The sequence below is a fragment of the Ostrinia furnacalis genome, unplaced genomic scaffold (assembly GCF_004193835.3).
Source record: "Ostrinia furnacalis isolate ACB-3 unplaced genomic scaffold, ASM419383v2 OfSCF2311, whole genome shotgun sequence".
NCBI classification, from domain to species: domain Eukaryota; kingdom Metazoa; phylum Arthropoda; class Insecta; order Lepidoptera; family Crambidae; genus Ostrinia; species Ostrinia furnacalis.
Window position 1 is genome coordinate 474,285 of NW_021132550.1, and position 5,893 is coordinate 480,177.

The window sequence follows — 5,893 nt, forward strand, 5'->3', positions numbered from 1 at the left end:
AGATATATGACTTTAAAACTTTGGTGCCAGGGGAATCAATATAAGATGCCAGGGGAATCAAAATAAAACATTTTGTATAGAATAATCGTTTATTTTAATTAAACTTATCAGACTTTTGGTTTCATTTTATATTATCATTAATCTTATAAGTAGTATTATAAAAAAAAAACAATATCTCTCTCTAGGAACTATCAATGAACTGTAACAAATCAACATAAATATCTAAAAACTATCAAATTATTCTAACGTAAACAAATTCTAACACAAGTCAATATTGTAGACGGTATTGTATGCATAAAAGTACAACACCTTTTTATGCGGCAACAATGACGCTATATTATGTAACTAACAGGGATGAAGTTTCTCAAAAACGTATGAACCTGAAAAAATAAATTGATATGATTTGCAAATGGACAAACAATAAATTATTCATCAGTAGAATCCGACTCTTCCCCGCCATAGAGAGCAGACGTTACTACTTTACACATAGAATCGGAAATTAAGATTTTATTTTACTGAAGGCACATTAATCCATAAGCTATCATCAGATGGAATATGATTATCCGATTGAATGCTCTGAACTTCAGTTGCAGCTAGCCCATAATTTGGGTTCGAAGTAGAAAGTTTATCGAAGTAATTTTCTTTTACGGTCTTGTTTGATTTCGCGGTTTCAGATGTACCAGTGCTGTGCACATTTGAACTTTTGATATTATAAAAATCTATATGTTGACCATGAGGACAATGAATTGGTTCTTCCGATCATTTTTCTAAATGACAGCTAAGACGTCTCATGGCGAGGACTTCGGGAGTTTTATTGATCCATATCACCTGATGAACATCCATGGTGCCCCGGAATTCTCTTAAATCAGAGGGAATTAACAGATCCTTCTCCATCATACGATTTTTGAACCTCCGCTATCGTAACTCCCGGACATTTATCTTTAAGATAGCTGATAAGGACATCAATGTTTGGAATGTCATTGCCTTCAGCGACGATGCGATCTGCTATTCTTTTCAATACTTCGCCCACGCCATCGGGAGCTCCTTTGCCGTGTCCTTTCTCCAAGTAATTCCAGATTACACGCCGTACTTACTTGCATAATCCTAGTGAAGCTTACCCATCACGTAAACCTATAATCATAATATGAGAGTATGATAATGTAAGGAAGCTTTGATTCCCCTGGTATTTTGCCAGGGGAATCAATGCCAGGGGAGTCAAGAAAAGTGAATATTCTTTCGATTTTGTTTAAATGGATTGATTTTTGCCAACGATTATTATAAAAACAATTAACAGTCCTATATACCCTACTGTTAATCCTAGTAAAGAAATTCTTAATCATCAAAAAAGATTTTTTATAGTGGCCAAGGTAATCAATGACCTAGTGAAACAAAGCCAGGGGAATCACATTCTTACCTTCGTAAATCCGGCTTGGAAACGTCAAGACGTGCGACCTCTCCTCGTGATGTTCAGAGCGCGACTAAAGCCACTTGCTGATGTGCACGCCTTCACCGTAGACATTTATAATAGCAAGGCAGGTGGCATTTAGTGACGCGCCAAGGGAATCAATCGTTGCGCTCGGACAAACACAAACTATTTTTTAAATAAAAAAGAGTGACTGGCACAGACTTTGTGTATTTATTAAATCATTAAACAACTCACCCTTTAACTCTTAAATTACAAAAAAAATTAAATTTATCACTATAGATAGGTAAATTATTAATGGTTTGTTCAAAAAATTACAAAGGGACAGCCCAGGGGAATCAAATATCAAGGCTTCGAAGATTTTTTTCAGATGTTTTAAGCTAAAATAAACACCGTTTTTGTTGTGCCCCATTTAATTTAAACATGAAAGTAACAGAAAAAAAATATCTTACATTAAAATTTAAGCGTTATGGGTAGTTTTTTCCCCCGGACAGTGTTTTTTTTGGCTTTCAAGATTGACCCATAAATACTTAAAAAAAAGTTAAAAAGGTATTTACCTTCTCGTTTCAAATCGGTTGCACGAGTCATAGTCGCGGGACTAGTGACTAGCGAGAATTTATTAAAACTAGCGGTCGCCCCGTGACTTCGTACGCGTGGATCCCGTTTTACACTCTTCATCTATCTTACGCGGTTTAGATTTTTCATACAAATGTTTTTTCCCGCTAACTCCCGTTCCCGTGAGACTTTTGCAATATCCTGTTGTAACTAAGCTTTAAGTTAACTAAGGTACCTGTATGCCAAATTTCAAGCGTCTAATTTAAGCGGTTTAGATTTTTCATAGAAAAGGATTTTCCCGCTAATTCCCGTTCCTGTGGGAATTCCTAAGTATACTATAACCTGCCCAGAAGTATGAAGAATAATTGTACCAAGTTTCGTTAAAATCCGTCAAGTAGTTTTTGTTTCTATAAGGACCATACAGACAGACAGACAGACAGACAAAAATTTTACTGATTGCATTTTTGGCATTAGTATCGATCACTAATCACCCCCTGATAGTTATTTTGAAAATATGTTTCATGTACAGAATTGACCTCTCTACAGATTTATTATAAGTATAGATGTAACATGAAAGTTTAAAATATTATGTGGAATTACCTAATGTATTTTTGATTTTGTTCACCTACATCTCTAGGAATATTTCCGACATTTTATGATGAGTACGATTAATGAATATAGTTTTATATTTAAAAAAAATAGTCCATTAAGCTATATCTTACAACGTATCGCTAAGTATGGTGAGGAATATGGAGGTACTGTTACTCTATTTTTATTGTGGCTGAAGCTTTCTGTGCTACGAATCAACGCAGTTTACTTTGCATACGAGCTTTTACTGATAACTTTTCTTACTATCTAAGGTGGCTTTCAATTTATGTTACTTGTAATTAATTACTTAATTTTATTTAAATACAACTACTTTATTAGTATACCTTTCCATAAGCTTGTAAAAATCAAGCTTAAAATAAAACAAAACACTAAACATCGTCGTCAGTTTCAATTTTACACAAAATTTTACTCATTTTTAAGGCTTAAAATATAACTTCACGAAAACCACTCGTTCATTACAGAAAGTTATAAAGTGTTAACATCCGTGGACCTACATTGAAAGCAGTGAGTCCTAAAAAAAGTTTTTAAAAACTCGAAAAGTCCCACAAAAAGTTTTTAAAAACTCAAGTGACTTTCACGTGGAAAGGTTCGTTTTTAAAACTGTTTTAAGTTAACGTTGAGGCTTTCATGAAACTTTATTTCAAGTCATGCAGTGGTTTTTGCTTGTTATTTGTTTGAATGTGATATGCGAGTAAAGAAAGAGACTGCTGTAGAGCTGAAAAATTAATTTTGTAAAAAATAATTATACATATCTTGTATATGGTAGTAGGTATTGCTTGCTTTCAAACAACGAAATTGAGAAACAACAATAATATGAGATTTTGAAAACTTTCAAAGATAAGCACCTACTTGTTATTCACACACAACTAGTCTTAATATATACAGGATGTTAGGTAAATGGGAGCCGACACTAGCCCATGTTAACATGGGCATATAAATGGTATGGTGAAGTCAGAAATTTGATATCATCATTTTAATTTTTAAAATTTTTATACAAAATATTTTTTATAAAATCCGATTTGTATGAAAAATAAAATAATTAAAATGAAGATATCAATTTTCTGACTTCACCATACCATTTATATGACCATGTTAACATGGGTTAGTGTCGGCTCATATACCCATTTACCAAACACCCTGTAGACCAATCCACGCCACACTTTGTATATTAGTGGTTTGACTTTCACTGAGTGTCATCATTTCAGCTATTGATAGGACATTCACTGCTGAACATAGGCCTCCCCCAATGCTTTCCATGTTGATCGATTGGTAGCGGCCTGCGTCCAGCGCTTCCCTGCTACCTTTATGATGTCGTCGGTCTACCTTGTGGGTGGACGTCGCGTTGCGTAAGCATTTGTACACGTTGATGTGCTTTTAAAACGCCAGTACGATTCAATTACATTCTGGCATTCAATTAAAAGTGTTTTCCACTTTATTACCCATTTAATAAACAATTGTCGACTGTTCGTGTCAATTCCGCCATTATTGGCCACGAATGTATCAAAACACGCGCTCAAACTCGCGTGTTGAATTACAATTGAAAACGATTTATTAGTACGATTTTATCAACATCGTGCATCGTCTAATCTAAATAAATTGGGTCACAGTGCCGTTTTTAACGCTTGTTACTGTGAGTACCTTTTGGTAAGTAATTGGTTGGTCACTTAAAAATCTTACAGCTAAAGTATTAATACAATACTTTACGCGAAGTTCAAATAAAATACTTTCCTCTGAAGCAGTCTACACTGGGCTATGGTCTATTGTCTATTCAGCTTTACCATAATAATTATTACGTAGTTAGTTATGGATAATCAAGTACTAGAAGTCGAACGACTACTAACTCTATGCTCTGAACTGCACGAGCTCTCGCGGATTATCTGAGTTGTTAGAAACTTCTTTTTAATTTTTAAAACAACTCCATTTAAAAATAAATCCTTCAAACTGGCAGCTTATTCAATTAAAAATGGCGTTCCAATCCGATGGCGAGAACTCGCAGGTTCCATCGGAATTTCTCAACTTGTCCGCAAGGAGTGTTGTCGCGTCCCAGGTGAGCCAGGGCTGTGACGTTGATATTGATGGAGGTCTATCTATCATTGTGCTGAGATTCTTGTTAAATAAATTGTCCTTGTCTTAGAAACTGAAATGAATTTCAGACCTTAAAACATACTTGTTTTTCTTTATTTTACTCCCGAAAAACTAGACGATAAAAACATTCTTACTATAGTTTGAGCCTCAGATCATAGTATGATCTGTGTGATGAATGAGCCGTGAGACAAAATGTTAATTTTTTTTTGTAACATAACAAGACATACAATAATTTTGACATTTTAAACGATATACTTTCTCACTCTCAGCCGTCTGTCTCGCACTCATATAGAATAGTTTCAGTATTTATGTGTGGATTTCATTTGGCTGAGTTGCACCACCTAACTTTGACCATAACTTTAACGATAACCGGTGTTTTGTATTGAGTTTGACAGATTTTGACGTTTGTCAAAGTTGAAAAAAAGTAACCTAGCCTAAGTTTACGCACGCCTTGATGTTAAGCTTGTCTCGTAATATTAGAAGAGGCATACTTAGTCAACGGCAATAATAATTTATTTTCCTACTTGTGAAGTAATGTTATACTGCAGCAACCCTGAGGCCCAAAGGCCGCGCACTGATTAATGAAGCCAGTTCAGCGTGAGGCCGATACCATCTCTATCCTATTTACTATAAAGCCGATTTTGCAGATTATACTCGTAAAGGGTGACAGGTGGGATAGGAGAAGGATTTATTTTACATGGTTTTTCACTCCTGGCAGGATTTAAAACGAATTCTTTATAAGCAATTTCTGGATGTAATATATTCTGGTAAAGTAGAGAGCCAGTCAAAAGTATTGGGCACTTGACAGGTGCCATTAGTTGACTCAGAGCTCAAATTCTCTAGAAATATAAATTTTAGACGGGAAAGAAATAGGTACGTATTTGTGCAACTTATTGTAAATTAAGTTTAAGTTATTTTGAAACAGTTTATATGAGTTGGTTATATTTTGTAGATCGACTCAGGTGATCAGAAGCTAAGTATCCCATAAAAATAATACAAATACAAATACAAATAATTTATTGAATTTAAAACATACATTAACATTTACACTTGTATGTACCTTAACTAATACAGAAACAAAAAAACAAACTGTGAACATTTTTGCTGACTACCGTCAACACCGACAATATCACTCGTACGTCCATTCAACGGAGCAGCGGAAAGCGGTTGGTAGCGGAATAATAAGAAAATAAATAATAGATAAACACCAATTTCAAACGT

The 5,893-nt window shown here is 34.6% G+C and overlaps 1 long non-coding RNA gene across 1 annotated transcript; it reads right to left on the bottom strand.

Moving 5' to 3' along the window:
• Positions 1 to 426: 426 nt before the first annotated feature.
• LOC114355054 (uncharacterized) lies at positions 427 to 1,496 on the bottom strand. Its single transcript, XR_003656083.1, has 2 exons — positions 1,415 to 1,496; positions 427 to 1,131 (listed from the first exon to the last, which is right to left on the bottom strand). It is a non-coding gene; the product is annotated as an uncharacterized LOC114355054 (long non-coding RNA).
• Between the last annotated feature and the right edge of the window lie 4,397 nt (positions 1,497 to 5,893).